Source organism: Cavia porcellus, unplaced genomic scaffold (assembly GCF_034190915.1).
Source record: "Cavia porcellus strain 051 isolate PalLab524CR breed Dunkin Hartley unplaced genomic scaffold, mCavPor4.1 scaffold_4, whole genome shotgun sequence".
NCBI lineage: Eukaryota > Metazoa > Chordata > Mammalia > Rodentia > Caviidae > Cavia > Cavia porcellus.
In genome coordinates, this window is record NW_026947487.1 from 47,958,847 (window position 1) to 47,979,826 (window position 20,980).

A 20,980-nucleotide genomic window follows, 5' to 3' on the forward strand; every position below is an offset into this window, starting at 1 on the left:
AGTCCTAAATTCCATAATGACCCTCTAGAGAGGGAGAAATAGAAGCAAATTCATACCAAAAATGATTTATTTTAGTTTTTTTAAAAAGAACATTATTTTTGGCTGTGATAGTTTTCCTCTGTTTGTCCCTAAGAATGGGAGTAGTTGGCCACTTTAGTTGACAGGAAGAAGCTGAAGCAAGCTGCTAAATTTACAAGTTACTTTTTAAAATAAGTTTTACAGCACAGGGAATTGGAGTACGTTGTCTACTACTCATTCCCACCATTGAAACTTGGATACTTATAAATGCTGGGAAAAGGCAAGGAAATGAAGTAGGATTTTAGGCTCCAGTTCAGGAAAGAAACCTACCCAGACTCTGGGTGTAATGTCTCATAGGAAGCGGCCCATTCCCCTGCTCCTTGTGGAAATGCCATTTCATGTTCGGGTTTGAATCGAGTTCTTTCCTCATAGCATCGTAATAATTTCAGTCACTGAAGACACACTGTGATACTTGAAAATAATTACTCTTTTAGAATCACCAAAAGTAAGTTCCTTAATCTGCCTTAATTTTATTCAGCCTCTTATTCTCACAAGATGTTTTATTCAGATTTGCTTGGTGGTTTTAACTCTCAAATGTGACATCAGCCTTTGGACTAATTGTCTTTTAAGCTTTTCCTGGTTTTCTTCACCGATATTGTGCATGGTCATGAAAACTATTTTTAATGTTATTTGCAGAACATTACCTAAGTTCACCCAGGTTAATTTATTTCCCCAGTTTACTTTCAATTTAAGATGTGATTGGTGCTATGAAAAATGCTTTTCTGAGGCGTGGCTGAAGTATGTTGAGATTTTCATTCATTTACTTCTCAATTTATTTGTCCTTTTCAGGCAGCAGAAGTGGAAATGGGAAACACTGAAAAGTCACACTGCAAAAACAACTTGTTCCTCCTCTCAACCTTTTAGAAGTCACTTCGAATTATTAACAACAATCTTTGGTTTTAATCTAGATCCATTCAAAAGAAATAATCTGGGAGGACAAAAAATTAGTAGAAATAGGGGTGTCCTGAGCCCCTGGGGGACTCCACCAGCTGTTCTTGTTTTGTTCTGCATTTTCTTCTTGGCCATTTTCTTCTGGTGGATGCTGGGGTTGCCTAGACAGCTAGCATCTTTCTGCTCTTTTCCTTTTGTGAGGTCTGCTTTGGTTGATCTCACACCTTTTAATAAACTCTGTTTTCATGGCTTCCGCTGCCACCTACATGCAGAAAATACACTTATCTCTAGCCTACACCTGATGGACACCTTTATTTGCACACCCGTAAGAAAGCTGAGTTTATTCAGTTCAAACTCAATCTGCCTCTAATATACTCTATCTCAGTGAACAGAACCTTCATCATCTCATTCTTGGAAATTGGATGTTTGGAAATGATTTCCATTTTCTTACTGCTTTTATCTTGGTTCAGGTTGTTTCTGTTTCAAAATTGTTTTTACTCAAATGCACCCCATATTTATGTCACAGTGCTTTTGGTAATATTTAAATCAAATTACCTGATCTTTGTCTGTGATGCTGCTATGAGTCTCTCTTGCCTCAGGACAAAATTCAGATTCTATGCAGGGTACATCAGACATTCTTGTGGTTGGCCTTGGCTTCCTCTGTCCATGTCCTCTGACATTGCTTGTGCAATGTATGCTCTACCTGTGACAAATGAGACCTAGTTCCATGGGCTCTGTGCTTTCCCGTCCACCTCTGAGCTTTTTAAAATACTTTTTCCTGTTGTTTCTGATATAAATGCTCTCATCTCTTATATTACTATGGCAAGTCAATGTATATTATCCATATGTACCCACATTTATTATGAGACTTGGTTTCCATGATTGTCGATGCCGTGAAGTCTCCTGATCCACCACGTTACAAGTGGAGAACCAGGAAAGCTGGTGGTTTCATCCAATCCAAGTCAAGTCTGGGCCTGGAGTTCTGAGAACAGAGGGTCCTATGGCATGAGACCTGCCCAAGTCTACTGTCTGAGAACCAAGAGAGCCGATTTCTAAGGGTGGAAGAAGAGGGTACCCCAGTACAGTCAGGGGCACATTCACTTTCCCCCACCTTTTTGGTCTATCCAGGTTCTCAGCAAATTGGATGAAGCTCACCTACACTGGTAAGGACAGATCCTCTCCAGGCCACTGATTTAAACATGAATCTCTTCCAGAAATGCCCTCATGGGCCTCCCGGAAACTGTGGGATACCAGCTGCCTGGACATCCATGAGTCCCATCTGACCATCACAAAATTAACCATCGCATCTCAACATTAATGCAGCAGACCCTCAATTTGCCTCTTTGAGGAAGGAATGGATATCTGATGACTGAGCAGCAAACACACTGATGAAATGACGAGCTGGTTGAAGTCTCAGCGGGCTGTGCTCAGTTTCCTCTCTGTTCCTTCCATGGCATATATTTTGCCTCTGTGTATTTTGCAGCTCATCTTCTGACACTGTGGGAAGAGACGAGGTGTGTGAGGGGCTCAGGAAGTGGACAACCAATGTAGGAAAAGAAGAAGCCACTGCAAAAGCACAGAGGAGTGGACGCTGTGGTCCGCCCAGCATCCCTTATGCAGCAAGCCCCATCCTCACGGAGGCGCTGAGTGCAGAGGGAGGGAACTGCCTTCCTGTGTGTCCTGTGGCTTCCCTGGGCTCAGAGTGAGCGGCTTCCCTGGGCTCAGAGTGAGCGAGCCATGGAGCCCAGGGGAGAGCGAAGGGCAGGCAGGGGGCAGCCTGCCAGATTCCTGCAGGAAGCAGTGGGTGCTGGGACGCCATGCGTGGGCAACCCGGGTAATTCCCACATGGGATCTGTTGTCAGAGAGCTTTTCAAACACATTAGGAGGATCTGACATAGAATTTGAAGCTTTCCCAACACCTCGACCCAGAAAACCATAAATAAATCAAATTACAAAACCAAAGCGCAATTCGGAGGAGTTCCAAGTGCTAATGCCTTTTTCCGTGAATGCTGCAGAAAGAAAAGTGTGTGATAAACTGTATCCTTCCAGTGCTCTCCTCCGGGACTTTCTCCCCACATGCTTTCATGTAGGAAACCACATGAGTGAAAAGCTCGGTCTCAGGGCCTCCTGCTCACCTTGGGACCAGGTCTGGGAGAGCCGCAGGTGGCCACGGGCAGGGCTGAGTGCATTTCCCGACCGGACACTGTGTGGCCAGGAAGGCTCTGCTTGTCCCCTTCTCTCTCAGGGACCTCTCAATTGTATGAATCTCCCTGCAGCAATTGTTTCTTGGGTTAAGCTAGGTCCCCAGAAGTTCAGGTTAAATTACGAACACATTAGTAGGCACAAACAGCATGTACATCCAATTGCAAGTAGAAAGACCTGAATGCAAATTTTCATAAATTGTGATAGATAGACTATTATTTCTGAGAGCTACTGTACAAACAAAGGGGTCTGTAACCAGATAAGCTCAACAAATCCTGGATTAAACAGAAATAAAATTTCTTCTTGGCCGGTCTGTCTTTTTATTGCTTTCTGTTTTTTCTTGGTCTTCCTTCTCTTTCTTTTCCTTTTCTTCCTCTCCTTTCTCTTCCATTTCTTTCTCCCTTTTCTCTCTGCCTCTTTCTTCACCATGTTGTTCTTCTCTTACTTTTACCTGCAAGCTTCTCTAAGGGTTTATATGTGGTGAGTGAATTTGTAAGAGCAGAAAAGATTTAACAACGTTTCCAGAACTTCACTCGAACACAAAATACCTCTAACTTGTGATTTCAGAGATGCATATTTTGGAAAATTTTGTCTTTGTTACAAATTGTCACAACTGGAACTTGAAAAAGGAGACAGAGGACTCCAGGGTTCTGATTTGAGTGGGGTGAACAGCCACAGGCAATTAACTCTCGAAGAGTTGATTGACCTTAAGTTTTCTTGAGTGTTTTTAGTCCCAGGATGGCCGCAGCCAGCTCCTCTGGGACAGTTCTGAATTCCTAACAAAGGCTCTGGTATTGTGGGCTGGGCAGTGCACAGGGAAGCAGTGTGACAAGATGAGCAGATCTTGGGCTGAGCACTTAACCGACAGAGACCTTGCTAAATGACTTTAACTCTTCCCCAGTTCTTTCCTGGGGCAAAGTGGGAATTGGGTTTCATTGGTTTCTTCTGGCAAATTAAAACCTTCTGTGAGATGACTTATAAAGTTGTTTCTAGTTCTAGAAATCTTGGGATAGATTTTGCATGAGTGTATACATGTGATCACAAACACACACACACACACACACATATATATGGTTGTATGGTACATGTGTGTTTGTGTATAGATACACATATAAAGAACTCAGCAGATAACTTGAATTCTTTGGTTTGATAAGTGTATTTTTTTCTGCTTATATCTCTCACATTCTCTAAAGTGATAACAGTTACTTTATATATTGAGATGCTATTAGAATGATTTAATTAAGTAAGGAAATTTAGGGATTAAACAGTCCAATATGAAGTTTGTTCTTTGGATAACAAAAATATAGTCCAATAATGAAATTCTTCAAGTTGTGAACCCTACATTTCCTGATGGAGAGCATTTAATTTTTAGAAATTAGTTTTCCCACTGGTCTTGATTATTTGTTAATGATTGTCAAATATCTTGACATACAACTTTATGTTTATGTGGCAATGTTTTTGGTTCCAATTATTTAGGAATGTTGTCTCACTCAGTCACAAACAGCCCAAGAGAGAACTGAGGTCACGTTTTGGTGCTTACTCTTTTTCTGATGCATGGAGAAGCAAGGATATGGAACAGCAACTCTCCAGGAAACTTTGACATTAGAGGTATAGCTTGGAATTAAGTCAAAACTGAATGTAATTTTCACTTCCCAATCTTTGATTGGTTAGTCTGAGTCATGACTTAGCGTTCTTCATTATTATTGAAGGTGATGGTTATAATTTAACTGCTCTTGGGTTGCCTATTTTGAATAATTCAGCCTAATCACTGTGAGCTCTTTATCCACTTGGTAAAACAGAGAAAACTCAAGAGCCCGAGTTAAGTCAGGGCCACCCTCTGCTCTTCTTTATTCTCAACAGTGGATACCACTGTATCTTAAAAATGCCAATTAAATGTATTCCCTGGCTCTCCTGCCCTACTGCTCTGCTTCCAAACATTACCTTCATTTCAATACTTTCCTTCTACAGATGACAAAACAGCTTCTCGGCTGGCTTCTCTGTGTGCAGTCTCAGTCAACTTCATTCCTCCCTGGGCATCATAACTAGCACACTGCCCAAATAACACTCCCTGTTATTGTTATTGTATTGAAGTCCATGATCAAAGTGTTGGTTTCATTGTGATGCCTTTTCTTGTGGATTGTAGGAGGATGCCATCTTGCCATGCACTCACAGAGCTTCCTCCCTGTATGTGCACAATGGGGGAAGGATGGAGAGAGAAAGGGAGACAGAGAGAGAGAGAGAGAGAGAGAGAGAGAGAGAGAGAGAGAGAGAGAGAGAGAGAGAAAGTGGACCACATTGCACTTTCTCTTGTTTATAAAGGTATTAATCTCATCAGACCAGACACACACTTTCATGACACCGCCCCTAACCGTCTTCCCACAGCACTATCTTACTATCTTCCAACACCATCACTGTGGATACTATGGCTTCAACCTAAGGATTTAAGTGGCAGTGGGGAGAACACAAGCACTGAGCTCACAGCAGGCTCCTTCGTTTTCACCGTCTCACTTCTGTTACTCCAGGGAGCCCCTCTTCTGCAGTTCCTTCCCCAGGACAGCAGCTGTCCCCTGCCTGTCTCTGTATCAGCTGCTGCCAGCCTTCTGCCTCTCCCATCTCCTTTCCCTCAACTCCTTAAAGAGGCTTTTTTCTTCCCTTATGTGCCCTCAAATTGAAGAGATCCCTCAAGGTCTACCCCAAACGCATCTGTTCCGAGAGCACTTGCTAATCTTTAGCCCATGCAAGCGCCCTCTCCTTGAGCTCTTCTAGTTACTCACACCATCATTTAACACTTAATTAACTAATTCTCCATTAGTATCAGTGAAATATCTCATCAAGACTTATACCTTGTACATCAGTGTTCTCATGTAATTCTCTCTAAGGCCTAGAGTTGTCCAAATTATTATAAGCTCCATCTTACACAAAGAAATTGAGGTTTGGTGCTCAAATGGTTTGTTTCATTCTGAAGTCATTTTTTGTGGCTTGCAGGAGGCTGCATATTAGGCAAGCTCTCTGCTCCTGGGTTTTATTCCCAGCCCAGTTCGTGTATTCTAATCTAGGTTATCTTGTGTTTTGAACATCTCTATAAGCTGGATTTAATTCTTTTTGTGGAGAAAGGAACCAAATATAATGAACATTCATAAAGGTGTTCATAATTTGCTCTACTTATATTACTTCATGTTTATCATGAACTACATAATCTGTAATAAATAGTTTTTCCACTTAATACATGGAGAAATTCACATCACAGATCATTTCTGCATTCTGTTTACTAGACCAGAAAATTCTTCTTTTTTTCCCCTCAAGTAAAGCATGTTAATCAGAAGCTCATGGTAAAGATAATGCATTTATTTAATTAAACAATTTATCCATTTTGATTTGTTGGAATTACAACATGTAAATTTCAGTTCTTTCATGTCTGAGCACTTATAGTCTCCAGCACAGAAGATGAACTCTGAGAGTTTAACCATTAGGTAGGGTGAAGCAGTGTGAAATAGTTTAATAGTGGAAACCCACCAATACACCTGAGCCCAATCCATCCAGACATTAGTGCAAAGAAACCACTTACAAATTCTTGTAGAGTGATACTAAATCAGAAACACTTAATGTGCACTGGAAAAGCCAAGTTAAGAAGCAGGTTCAGACATGTAGAGGTGTGATATCTACAAGTAGAGCCAAGTTAGAAAAACCTTAGCTTTTAAATGGCCAAATTAAACAAGACACAATTGAGGCTAAGTCACCCCTCCGGGCACTTGTAAACCTCCTTGTGGGAATGTTTGAAAATGAAGTTAGCACCAATTGTGTCTTATTTTGCTTGGCTATTTCACAGGCTAAACCTTTAGGAATTTGGCTCCAACTAGAGATATCACACTTTTATGAGTCTGACCTCTCCATTCAACTTTCCTTTTTTTTTCATAAATTAGATATGGTGTTTCATTATTGAATTTAATAAGAGCGAAAGACAAAAACAAAATATGAAAAAGTACAGAATGTGCTGATACAACAGTGCCATTAGACTTGTAGGGACATAATGTTTTCTTTTGGTTTCCTTTATGTGGCCGGAGTTGAGCTGGGTAGACTGGTTCAGATTGACAACGAAGCTACTTGGAGGAATCCCAAACCCAGCCTTGTCTGTCTCTCACTGCTGGTGCGCACACACAAATATGTTTAAAGGTGGGGAGCAGAGCATGTAAGGCATGAGCTGCAAGGGGCACAGTGGACAGGCAATGTAGTTACGTGCAAGGCAGCTTCTGTCCAGCTTTTTGTGTCTGAAGCTGGTAGACAGTGTGTCATTTCTCAAGAGCCGGCTGTTCCTGGGCTGTACGCCTAGGTGAGAAAGAAGATGCCATGCACATGGTGAAAAAGAGTGTTTTCCTACCAAGATGCATTATGTCGGAGCTCTCGGCAAAGCTGCCCCTCTCCGAAGGTGTGACTCTAATACTTGCTCACTGATGCAGCGATGGTTGCACGGATTATTAAGGAAAAAACCTCACAACATCTGAGTCACTTATAAATCTATACTGCAGTGCAATAATCTCCATGGAAATCTCTCATGCTTTTAATCTTGGGAGCACCTTCCCAGGTGACCTCTTACAGAGATACATTCCAACTAAAAAATCTATAAATTATTTTTGGGTCAGTAACTAAGTAATTACAATTTACTATTCCTTTAAGAAGGCATTCAGTTAAAAGGTATGTAAAGTTTAATAAATTAAGGTACATATTATGTACTCTGGATTGAGTTCCTTGCTGCCTAATGGCAAATGGTCTCAACTGCATTTTGTCATCGGATTTCACGTTCTATCCTGGGACTGATTATGACAGAAATCTGACAAAGTGTCATTTCCCACTGTCAGGCAGTAGGTGAAGTTCAGCACTGAGCTCAGGAAAGGGCGCAGTATAATTACACACTCACCGCCATCCTCCCTCAGTCTCTCTTCATTGTACACAGAAGGGTAACTCTCTTGAAAATTTGTTGGCACTTATTATTTGGCAGAGTCATGCTGAGGTAAGTGTTGGCAAATGAACAAACAGCTTCTGTTCCAGCTTTCCTGCGGTTCCATGCCAGGTCGGTCCCAGGATTCTGACATAATCTGAGTTGCTTCTGCTGCTCCTCACCATTTCCTGCCAAGGAGACAGTTTAGGGCCACAGCTGCCCGGCTGATCCGCTTCCATGGAACCACAAACTTGGAGTCTGCTTTTTCTCTGGGAGATTTTCTGGACGTATCTACTGTATGAAATTCCTAGACAAAAACCACTGCTCTGTGACTTGATCTTTGCTTTTAGTTTGCATGTGCACTTTTTTCTTAGAAGACTGGATAGCTCTGCCAATTGTAGGCTGCTTTTCGGTCTGTAAGCTCAGGATTTACCTAGAAACGCCAGACTCCTTTGAAGTGGCTCACGTTATGAAATGACTAAATTTTAACTTTTCTGTTTCCACAAGCCTCCACACAATTAAAAATACCTTATGTAATTGAAAATTAAAACTGTATACATTTATCTTTAAAATTTTTTTATTTTAAGGAAAATACCAATAAAAACAATGGTTCAAAATCTCAAAGCAAGATTATAGGACCATAGCAATTGTTAGTACACTGCGTATTGTTATCTTCAAAGTAAAGTTGCTTACATTACAAGATACAGGCATGAAAAATTGATCAAACAACATAGACACAAACTTTTCTTTCCAGTGAACTAATAGCAATTAGTAGTATAACTATCTAAACTATTTTGCATATATATATATTTAGTTTTATTTATTTTTCCTTTTCCTTTCTTTCTTTTCTCTTTTTCCCCATCCCAGTTGTATACATTTATCTTATACAGCATGATATTTAACCTTACACATACATTTTGGAATTGCATAATTGACCTAGTTAGTATTTTCATTACCTCATATTCTTACAACTTTTTGTGATAAGAAACTTTAAAATCCACTCTTAGGGCTTTTCAGAATGCAGCATATTTTTATTAATTACTTTCATCATGTTGCATAATAGATCTTGAATGTATTCCTCCTGTTCAGTCCTGAAATCTTTCACCCTTTGACCAATATCACCCCATATACCTGCCTTTCTGGCCCTTGGTAACCACAACTTACTTTCTAGTTCAACTTTTTATATTCCACATATAAATGTGATCACATAGCGTTTGTCTTTCTGTGTCAATTTCACTTAATACAATGTCTTCTAGGTACATCCATGTTGTTACAAATGGTGTGATTTTCTTCTTTTTAAAACCTGAATGCTATTCTGTATATGCTAGCCTTTTGGTGAACAGTTAAGTTGATTTCATATCTTGGCTGATGTAAACAGTGCTGAATACCTGTTTCACTTCTTTTGGATACATATCAAATAGTGGGGTTATTGAATATACATGATAGTTCTGTTTTTAAGTTTTTCTACACTGTTTTCCATAAAGTTCTGCTTTTAAGTTTTTCTATACTGTTTTCCATAACAACTATGCTACTTAACAGTTCAATCAAAAATATTTAAGGGTTCCTTTTCTTCCTATTCCTTTCCAGCACTTGTTAGTGTTGTAAAATTAATTTTTAAGTAATTAATTTATGATGATAACCATTCTAACGGGTTTGAGTTGATATCATGCTGTGATTTTGGTTTGCTTTCCTGTTATGGTTAGTGATGGTGAATGTTTCTTCATAAACCTATTAGCCGTTTGTATTTATACTTGATGAGAAATGACTTTTCAGGTCTTTTGCCCATTTTTAAAATCAGGTTATTTTTTTTTCTTGCTACTGAGTTGTTTTGAATTACATATTTTACTGATATTAGCCCCTTACCAGATGTATGATTTGCAAGCATTTTCTCCTAATTTGTGAGTTGTCTTTTTACTATCTTGTTTATTTGGCTGTACATAAGCTTTTTAATTTAATGTAATTGTATTTATCTACTTGCTTTTATTGTCTGTGCTTTTGGAATTTTATCAAAAATCATTGCTGAGATTAATGTCATAGAGATTTTGCTCTCTGTTTTCTTCTAGTATTTATATAGTCTCAAGTCTTAGGTTTAAGACTTTAATTTATTTATGGCCGATACATTTGAATAGCATACAACAAGGGTCTAATTTCTTTTTTCTGTGCATCAAAACCCAGTTTTCTTGACACATTTAGAAGAGACTATTCTTTCTATACTGTGTCCTTTCAAACTTTGTTAAAAATCAATTAACAGTAAGTACATAGGTTTGTTTCTGTGCTGTTAGTTTCCTTTGATCTGTACCATGATGTTATGATTTTTGTAGCTTTCTATAGTATATTTTGAGATTAAATAGTGTGATTCCTCCAACATTATTCTTTTTGCCTGATTTTTGTTAATAAGGTCTTTTGTGGTCCCATTTGAATTTTAAGATTGTTTTCTCTATTTGTGGAGATTGTCATTAGAATTTTGACTGGGATTGCACTGAATGTGTTGATTTCTTTGAGTCGATGAGCCTTTACACAACATGAATTTTTCCATTCCATAAACATAGGATCTCATTCTCGTTTCTCTTCAGTTTCTTCCATCAGTGTTTTATAGTTTTCATTGTGTAGGTTTTCAGCTTCCTTAGTAAAATGCATTCTGAAGCATTTTATTTTTTGGTAGCTATCATGAGTGGGACTGTCTTCTTGATTATCTTTTTAGACTGTTGTAAGTGTGCAGAAAAGCAGCTTATTTTTATATTTCATTGTTTATTTTACAATTTAGCTACATTAATTCATTATTTTAACAGTATTGGTGAATTACTTAAGGGTATGTTACATGTGTGAAATTATATTAGCTATAACAGGGACAATTGAACTTATTCCTTCTCAATGTAGATGCCCTTTATCTTTTCCCTAACTTAGACTTCCAGTGCTTAGCAGTGTTAAGAATCGGTGTCTTTTTTTTGCTTCTGATCTTATGGGAAAAGCTAACTTTTCATTGTTAATAACAGCCATGGGTTCGTCATAATGTAGCCTTTACTGTTTGACTTGAGTTCCTTCTATACCTAGTTTGCAAAGAACTTCGGGCACCAAAGAGTGTAAAACTTTTTCAAATGATTTTTTCTGCGTCTGTTGAGATGATTCCATGGATTTTGTCCTTCATTCTTTTGGAATAGTGTACTGAATTCATAGATACTGAACCATCCTGGGATAATCACGCTTGATTGTGGTGAATGAGCCTCTTAATATACCTTTGAAATTACTTGGATAGACCTTTGTTGAGAATTTTATATCTGTGTTCTTCAGGAATATGGGCTCATAACTTTCTTTTTCTGTAGTGTCCTTGTCTTCCCTCAGTATCAGGGTGATGCTGGCCTTATGAGTTTGGAAATATTTGTATTTCTCAACTTTTTTCAGGGAACTTGAGAAGGATTGATAACAGTTCTTCAAATGTTTGCTAGAATTCAGTTAAATAATGATTTTTTTTTCTAGAAGATTTTTATTACTGACTCAAACTGCTTACTCCCTGACATAGTCCTATTTTCTGTTTTCTCATGATTCAGTCTTGGTAGGTTGTGTGTAGGTACTGATATATTTCTTCTAGGTCATCTCGTTTGTTGGCATGTAATTATTCACAGAAGTCTCACGTTTCTGTTTCTGTGTAATCACTTACAATATTTCAGCTTTCATTTCTGAATCTCTTCTCTCTTTCTTCTCACGAAAGCTTTGTCAATTTTATTTTTCAGAACATAATTTCTTTTTCCTCCTTCTTTTTTATTTATTTCTTTCTGATTATTTTGTAGATCTTGTGTGCCTTTCTGCTATGTTTACTGTTTTCCTTTATGTTAGGTGATTTTCTCTATGAGTGCACTTGGAATTTGTATTGTCTTTTGTGTTTCTCCCATAGGGTTTTCATTGTATTTATGAGGCTTGTGTAAATATCATAGTCATGATAATCTACTTTTGGCTGATAACAACTTTATTTTGCATAGAAACTCAATACTTTTACTTCCACAGTTACAACATTTTACAACATTCAAAGATCATTGCAACTATCATATTTTAAATAATTTGACCTTTTAACTTTGCAGAAAGATACAAATGATTTACATACCACCTATTAGTGTTAGCCGGTTTTTGTATTTGACTGTGTGCTGACTTTTTCCAGTGAGTTTTGTAGTTTCATTTGCTTTCATGTTACTGATTACTAGCTCTACTTTTCAGTTTCATGATCTTTCTATAGCATTGCTTATAAGATAGGTCTGGCAGTGAAGAAATTTATCAATTTTTGTTTACCTGAGAATGCCTTTCTCTCTCATTCTGTTCTGAAGAATAGCTTTGTGGGATATGGTATTCACAGCAGATGTTTCTTTTTGTCCTTTAGCACTTTGGATTTATCACCTCACTCTTTTCTGGCTTGTGAAATTTCCACTGAGAGGTGTACTGCTAGCCTTTCTGAAATATTTGCATGTGTACAATTTGTCTTCTGTTTTGATAGGTTGCACATTTGTGGATTCAACCAATGGGGTTTCAGATATATTCAAAATTATGTCTGTACCAGCACTTTTCCTTTTATCATTCCCTAAAACAATATAGTATAACAGCAATTTCCATAGTATTTACACCGTACTGATTCTATAGAGTAGAGATGATTTCAAGTATATGAGTGGGGCTGGGGATGTAGCTCAGGGGCACAGAGCCTGCCTGGCAAATGCAAAATCATGAGTTTGATTCTTGATACAAAAAAAAAAGGCATATGAGTGGATGTACATAGTGCAAGTACTATTTCATTTTATATGAGGGACTGGAGCACCCATGGATTTCTGTGAGGCTTTCTGGAACCCATACTCTGTGAATACCAAATGTTACGGCTTGTGTGTAGCTATTTGCCCAAAGCTCATGCATCAGAGTTGGGGCTTTTTGGATGTAGCTGGATCTAAAGTGTGCGATGCTGGGATCCAGGATATAATGCTAGGATTGATTCACGGTGCAGTGCTAGGAGGGAGGGCGTGAGCGCTACCTGCTCTAAGGGCAGGTGGCCTGGATAAAACATGAGGGGCTGACGGAGGGCTGCAGTGTCATTGCTCATTGCTTGTCCCTTTCTGCTTGCTACTTTGCTGCCTTCCAGGCTTTTGCATCCCGTCAGCTGTCGTCCTCCTCTGTGATGCCCCTCTGCGTACCTCCCTGCCTTGGAGCCAAAGGACTACAGACTGAATCCTCTAAAAACTGAGACAGAATAAACCTTCCCTCCTTTAACTTTAGGTGTTAGGTATTTTGTCTCAGCAATGAAGAAAAGTAATTAAGAGACCAGGACACGACTGGATTTTTTCCCTCACTATTTTCAGTATCTTCTCTTCATATTTGAATTCCTGGTTTCATTAGGTTCTTCTCTGTATTATTTGGAGTTCATTAACTGAGCTTCCTGTTTTGTGGTACCTTTGACTCTTCAGGCTGTTCATGTATGTCCACTTTTCTGAGTATGTGCTGCTGGGAAATGATTTTCTTTTGGCAGTATTATATTTCTTTAGTTTTCAGTGCTTATGATTGCCTTACATCGATGGCCATGCATTTGGAGAATCAGGGACTTGTTTCAGTCTTCTGTGACTGGTGTTGGCTGAGAAAACCTTTTACTAGCTAACTCTGCTAGGTCATCTGGCACAGGCAGGCTTGCTGCTGGATTGCTCAGGCTCTCTGGCCTTGTGCCTGGACCCACAGCATGGGGTTTGCATCTTGATTCACTGGAATTGTCCAGTTGATTGAGTTCATAGTCATGGGCCTGTAGCCTGTGTTTCTAGGGAGCCAGCTTGAAGTACAGATCCACAAGGACTGACCTGGGTGCTGAAGTGGCCTTTAAACCTGCACTGGAAGCAGTCAACTAGGTGCTGGGATTGGCCAGGTACCTAGCTCGGTGGCTAGGTCTAGAACTGAGTGCATGACATAGGCTTTTGTGGTATTTTGGTGTAAGGTGGCTGGTTGGCATTGATGCCTTCAGGGACAAGTCTGGACTCTGGGTCTGCAGAAATATGACATTATAGGACCTGGCCTGAAGGATTGGGTTGCAGGGTCCTACCTGGCACTGAACAAGCTTGTGTCCTCTTTCCACAGGTACCACCACAGTGTTTGATGTCAGGGGTGCTGACCAGGCACAGAGCAGACTTGAAGCCTGGGGCTCACTGGGTTTGATTGATTCTAGGCTGCTCTGGAACCTGTACCCATGGGAGCCAGCATAGAGGCTGGCTCATGGTGCTGGCCTGAAGACAAGGGTGCTGGAGCTGGCTTGAGTCTAAGGTGAGGACAGGAAATCTGGTGCAGTGGGGTTGTTATGTTGCTGGAGTCTTATCAAGAGTCTGGGGCTGCTGGCATCTCCCTCTGGCACACATCTGGGGTCTGAGAGGCAGGCCCTGTGTAAACGGGAGCCCAGGGCTGCTGGTGTGGACCTGACATGGGCCTGCAGGCTTGTTCTAGGTAGGGCTGGGAAATAGAAACACAGAGTCCTACCTGAAGAGGAGGTAGATTTGAAGGCTCTATCCATGAGTGCTGGCCTGGAGCCTGGGCCTGCAGAGCTGGTCTGGCAGTGAGTTACCCCAGGGATTCAGTCTAGGGATACCAGCCTGGAGTCTGGGCCTGGGATTGGCCTGGCACTGGGTTTGACTAGGGTGGGGACAATGTTGGGGTCCAAGGCAATGTTCACTTCTTTCTCCTTTTCCTGAGCGGAGGGTCTCTCTCCACACTGTGCTATCTGGAGTTGGGAGGGAGGTGATGGAATAACGTAAATCTGGCCTTTCTCCTTTTCCAAACATCTTTCCTGATTCCTGCATAGCACCCAGGCCCTGTAATTTGTCACCTAGCTTCATTGATGGCTCTGCAGGGAGTGCGTTCTGGAAGCCCTGTTCCGTCCTGTGCTGAAGTCTCCCCACACGATTTTTCTCAATATTGCTAATGGCTCTTTGTAACTGCTTTTGCTTTATAATAAATCTGCTTGGTGAGCTAAGATGTGCACTAATAGAGAATGATAGTACGTGGTTGACTTTTCATGTAGGGATATGAGAAGGTAAAGGAAATTTTAGCATTCACCAGATATTAATTATACAGTTGCTCTGTGTAAAGCACATAGTGAATACATATTTACCAAGCACATTAATGTTTTAGAATGATCTAGATGCTTTATGAGGTTGATTGGAATGTCTTTTATTTGAGTGAACATTATTATTGAAACCAAGTTTGAAAGGATTCCCTGGGAGAGATGAATCTATTGCCTGAACTTGAGAAAAGTGGTTTTGATCTAGTAGAGACAAATTGGAAAGAACACTTTCTAAGGAGAAAGATGATAAAACACGCTGAAATAGTTTATGAAGGGCTAAATCAGTTATACATTTACAGCATAAACTCTCAAACCAACCAAATTTTCCTGCTGTATTACATTTGATGCCTTGAGAAATGTGAAAAGTAGATGCTGCTATTTAGCATCTTTAATGATGAAGGTTAGGAAGTCATGTGGACAGTACCCCATGGCTGAGAGGCTGATTTTAACACTCTTTTACACTTAGACCCATCTGTGGGTGTGGCAGTGCTGTCCTCTTCAATTTGCTTCTTAGACATTTAATTAGGATCACAAGTATAAATGTAGTCTTGAAAGCCAACAGACCTCCTCCCAGTTCCCACCGCAGCCCCTGGAATACAATATGTGCTTAGTTAGGAGGTGAGGCTCCCATGGATGGAGGTCCAGAGCATGTCACCTCCGTCTTCCCTGAGAATTTGCATACTCATCGATTCCTCTTTCACTGAGTAATTACTACGCTTTCCATTTTGAAATCTTATCCTGAATCAACTCATAGAAAGTCAGAAACTTTCCAAGCTGGAAACGTTCCATCTGCAAAGTCGCCAACAAGGTGGCAAAGTCTGCATAACAGAAAACAAATTACACACAGGAGCTGCATGCAATGACTTGGAACGTAGAAACAAATGGACGATTTTAACATACTCCTGCTTCTTTCACTGTTTTGGCATGTGAGAATCAGAGAACCACAGGCAGGCACATTCCAGCCCCTGGAAGACTGCTGCTTTGCTGCTCAGGACCTTTCCGGACACCTCTGGACTGCAGAACAGATGCAAAATAATGAACAGCAAGGAAACATTATGTCTGAAATGGCCACAGGTGGTTTTGACCTTTTTCATTGAATGAAAGGTCACAGAGTTAAAGGCTTTGACCACGATAGCAGTGAACCATAAAATCATCTCCAAACTCAACCTGTTGCTTGTAACTGAGTCCGGAGACCCATCAAGGATTACAAAGTGATATTTGACAGTAAAGGTTTGTTTGAGGTTTTCAGGGTGAACATATATATTCTAACCATTTTCTTTCTTTGGTTTTTATTGCCTTCCCATACTATCTTTTTTTATGAGTTTGAGGGAAAAAACTTTAGAAAAATACAAGTCAATAAATTTTTTGAAGAGCACTTTAAGATTTCTTAAAATAAAACATTGTCTCTGGCTCAGCTGCGGCTGTTCTTCCAGCGTGGGATGGAAGAGGAGAAGGCTAAAGTACCACACTGACCACGGTGCCATCAACAGCGCAGGACACAGCATCTACAGGGGCAGCAAATGAGGCCGAGGGGGTCAGTGACACAACCAAGGTTGCACTGCTGCTGTAGGTAGTGACACAGCTCGATTCAGGTTTTCCGAACTCCAGGTTATTACAATGCGTGTGTTAGACAGATCCTTACTGGGTGTTCAGTTGTGTCTTACTACGTGTATATGATGCCGCTAGTCTTGGTGGTAGAGTCCTACAATAACACATTCCATGGTCTTATGAGGAGTATACTTTTGCAGGGAAATGTTTAAACAAAAACTCTTCACTAGGGCAATAGAGAATATGTAATAACCACAGGAACTCTATGCAGGAAAGTGGAGGAGAGAACTACACTGTCATTTGAATCAAGGTAGGCTCATGCTTCGGCTCAAGTCACCTGTTTTTGAAAACATAAAGGCTGGTATCCTTGTGCCGGGACATGCAGGACTGAGCACAGAGGAGGCAGCGTTTGTGAGAAGGCTGCAGCCCCACAGGGTTTCAGACCGATGAGATGGAGGAGGCCGGGGCTCATGTGAGCTGGGTAGAAGGGGGAGAACCTGAAGGAAGGTGTGGCAGGAAAGGAGCCGAGACAGAGGTGCTCCGTGGAAAGGCACGAGCACAGTGCATGTGAGGTGTGGGTGGAAGGTCTCAGGCCTTACTGGGGAGCAAGTTCGCTGGAGAAATGGTGCCAAAGTAAGACTAGAAATGTGTCATATTCCACCGAACCTCTGGAGGAAGAGGGGGCAGCCTGCTGGGGATGGGGAGACACCTGAATCACACCGCCCCCCCCAGGACCATCTAAGGCTGCCTCTGTCCATGAGGTTGAGTTTTTTAAGATCTTTTCTCAAAAGCTCTTCTTCTATTATTAAACTCCAAAGCCAAACGAATACAGAAATACTTATCTGAAAAAACAGGCAATAAAAATTGAGGAAACATTTCCTCAACAGCAGGATATTTGCTGAGGTTAAAAAATATTAGTTATTTCCTGTATTTTTAATACCCTGCTAAATGCCTCCTGGTTTTTGAAGGATCAGGAATAAACTCTTATCTTGGGTTATTCTTCTTATCTTTGAAACTTACACAATAAGAACATTTCCAACTTTTGAGTTGCAGGAACCAGCATTCTTAATAAAATTATATGGCACTTTCTTTGATATCTGATTTCTATCTGTGTTTACTGTCTCTCTTTTGGTTTACCATTACTGGATGCTTTTAAAAAGCATGTACAGATTTTTTAAAAATTTTAAGTCCATAGAAAACCACTAAATAAATAATTTATCTAGATGTTTCTTATATAAGAACAGGAACAATATCAGTTAAGTGCTAATCAGCAGAATTAGTAACTCAATTTTGGGCATTTCAGGAAGCAGTAAGAGGACTGGAGGACCTAGCTCAGTGGTAGACCAGCTTCCTGGCAAGTACAAGACCCTTAATTCAACCTCAGCACCGTGCGTGTACACATACATATATACACATATACACACACATGAATATATGCGTGAAGCAATAGTAAGAACAGTAAAGTATTCTGCTGAAATTCTAACATTTTATTTTCTCCTCTTATTCTCTGGCTGTAAATGTAAGCATTTAGGGAGCTCTACTTATAAGATCCACACTCCACGTTAATAAATTGGTGTGGCATGGGTGATTTTCTCTCCTTTCAGGAGCTTGATATATATAGATCTCATTCTTTCAGTTACTTTCATTTGTATTCTTTGAAGAACCACACAATGGTAAAGTGAAGTATGTAGACAGTTGAAGAAACACCAAGTCATTTAAATTACTGAAGTCAGTCAAAGACTTTAAGATATAGTTTCAGTCTGCTATCATTGTGTAAACCTCGCTGAAGGAAAAGATACGTGAACAAGAAGTCTTGAAGTGACCCTGCCGATTGGAATGCCAACATTTATAACTGTCACACACAGAATGTTGTGGGGATTCAGAGAGGGTGGAAGGTTAATGAAGAACCCATGTCATTCTGGACATCACGGCATGGAGGTAACAGGGGACACACATTCTGCATGTGTGAAAAGGAGGAGTTGGGACCTGGCTTGCTTAGAGGAAGCTACGGGGGCAGTAGGATTGTTTGAAAACAAGGGTAAAACCTAGCATCACATTACAGGCAGACTGGAAGTTTGGAAGGTGGTACACTGGGCTCGGAGTGGCCACAATGAAGTTGGTGCCTAAAGCGTATGCTATACAACAACATTTATTCATTCTATTCATTCATTGAACAAAATTGTGTCTGACTCCTAGTATTTCCCGGACATGCTGTCAAGCGTTGGGTGTGCAGGATTTTCAGGGAAGAGAGCCTGAAATGAAGAGGATTATGAGACAAATGTGACTTTTCAGACATCAGGAACTGAGGGTTCTTACTGGAATGTGATGGTAGAAATTTTCCATCTTTTTTAAAGTTTTAATTTTATTAGTCTATGTTTATAGCACATAATGGTTACATTCATTATGAGGGACTGATTCACACACATAACACATGTTAATTCTGCTTGCATCCCTTTGCCCACTCTTCAACAGTAGCTTTTCATAGCTTTTGTGTGACAAATATTGTTGAGTGCCTTCTCTGAGCAAGGCACTATTTTCGGCGCTAAGGCTACAAGATCGACTATACAACCACTGGCCTCATGGAAGAGACATCGGTGGGATGGGGGAGAAAAACAGGGTGGAACACCGGAGGCTGTGTGAAGTAACACACAGACGTTTCCGCTGGCCGACTTGCAGTATGCTATGAAGATTCAGAATATCCCTAAATAACATAAACGGTATTTTTCAATCGAACATGTTTCCTCTTAGGCTTATGATTCAGTGACCCCAGTGACAGTAAAACAGAGCTGTAAAGAAGGAGATAAGGCGGAGGGTGGATGGGAGAGAACTTTTGGTGTCTCCCTGATGCTCATCACTATCATCAGATATGCGAGCTTTTTACAGGACCATAAAACGCGGGTGTCCTTGAGGGAGGCAGTTGCTTTAGGGTGGGGCAGGAGTGACACAGTTGAGACATATTTTCATGGAGAATGAAGCTGCTGAGCTGCTGTTAACTCCTAGCCTTTGCCCTCTGTGAATCTTCAGAAAAAAAAAGTGTCATAAACAAAGGGGAAGCCAGTGAGACAGACTGCAAGCGAGGCTTGTGGTCGAATGGCCTCTCTTTTGCAAGGATGTGTGTTGCCTGTGGAAGAGGGCTGTGTTTTGTCACAGAAAATGTGTTCACTTAAATATCTTGTAAATTAGATTAATTAGGCATGTGACACACGCAGGCACTCACATATGTGCACAAACACACACCACACACATAGAGGCACAGTCACACCTGGCCCTTTGGTAAATGGCTTCATGTTTTTAAAACCAAGGACTTCATGATAATTCAGCAAAGCATATCATAGGAGGCCCAGATAAGTGTTCTTTTAGCCAGGAAGCATTTGCTACGAACAGCAAGGTATAACTGTAAATTGGCAGCTGGTGGGTACGTATGAAACTCATGCATATGCCCTTTTTAAAATTTTAACATCAATTTTATTATTTATTAGCATGTGTCTTTAGTACATAATGTGTACATTTTTTGTGGGGAATTAGTGCATGTACAGGACACATTTTATTCTCTTTTTTCATCTTCTTTCCTTTCCTTCACTTCCCCGCCCTCAACTCTTGATCCTTTTTTTCTTTTATTTTGGTGCACGTTTGCGGCACACAGTTGTTTCTATTCCCTGTGTGGGGCTGGCGCAGGTACCTAACGCATCCTAACCCCTTTCTGTCCCCATCTCTCCCCTTCCTCCCCACCTTCACCATCTCTTGATGCCCTTCTATTTTGAGATGTCCAGCCTCCCTGTTTCCTGTTATCTCTTTTATTTTAGTATATTTTATCTTTTGGGTTGTCACATGAGAAACCACCAGTACATATTTCCTTTTCTTTTTTATTATTTAGAGAAAAAAAGCAAAACAGAAAAAAGGGTAGGAATAATATAGAATTTAAAAAGTAAGAAGTTGCTAGCTGATAAATTACATATTGTTATCTTAGAAGTAGTTGCTCAAGTCACAAAAGCAAAGCATACAAAGTGGACAATCAAAGAATGACACATATTTTTTGAGTTATGAAATAACACATTGTGGTCCAAATGATTATTTGAAAAACAGTAAGAATACTTCTGCTAGGTGGCATGGAAAAGGAATAAAGACACTTTTTTTTACCTTAAGATATTGATTATCAGAGAAAATCCATCCAACTCTTTTTTTGAGATACGGAAGAGAGAGACAGCTAAGAAGAGAAGGCTTAGATAAATACTGGACAATGTGCAACTGGTAAGGACTGTAGGAGT

General features: G+C 40.2%; 1 long non-coding RNA gene across 1 annotated transcript in view; it reads left to right on the forward strand.

Moving 5' to 3' along the window:
- The window catches only part of LOC134475583 (uncharacterized), a 93,359-nt gene extending 89,888 nt beyond the window's left edge, over positions 1–3,471 (forward strand). The window contains exon 2 of the long non-coding RNA XR_010046756.1: positions 2,184–3,471. This is a non-coding gene — a long non-coding RNA (uncharacterized LOC134475583). The remainder of the gene's footprint in view (positions 1–2,183) is intronic.
- Positions 3,472–20,980: the final 17,509 nt, after the last annotated feature.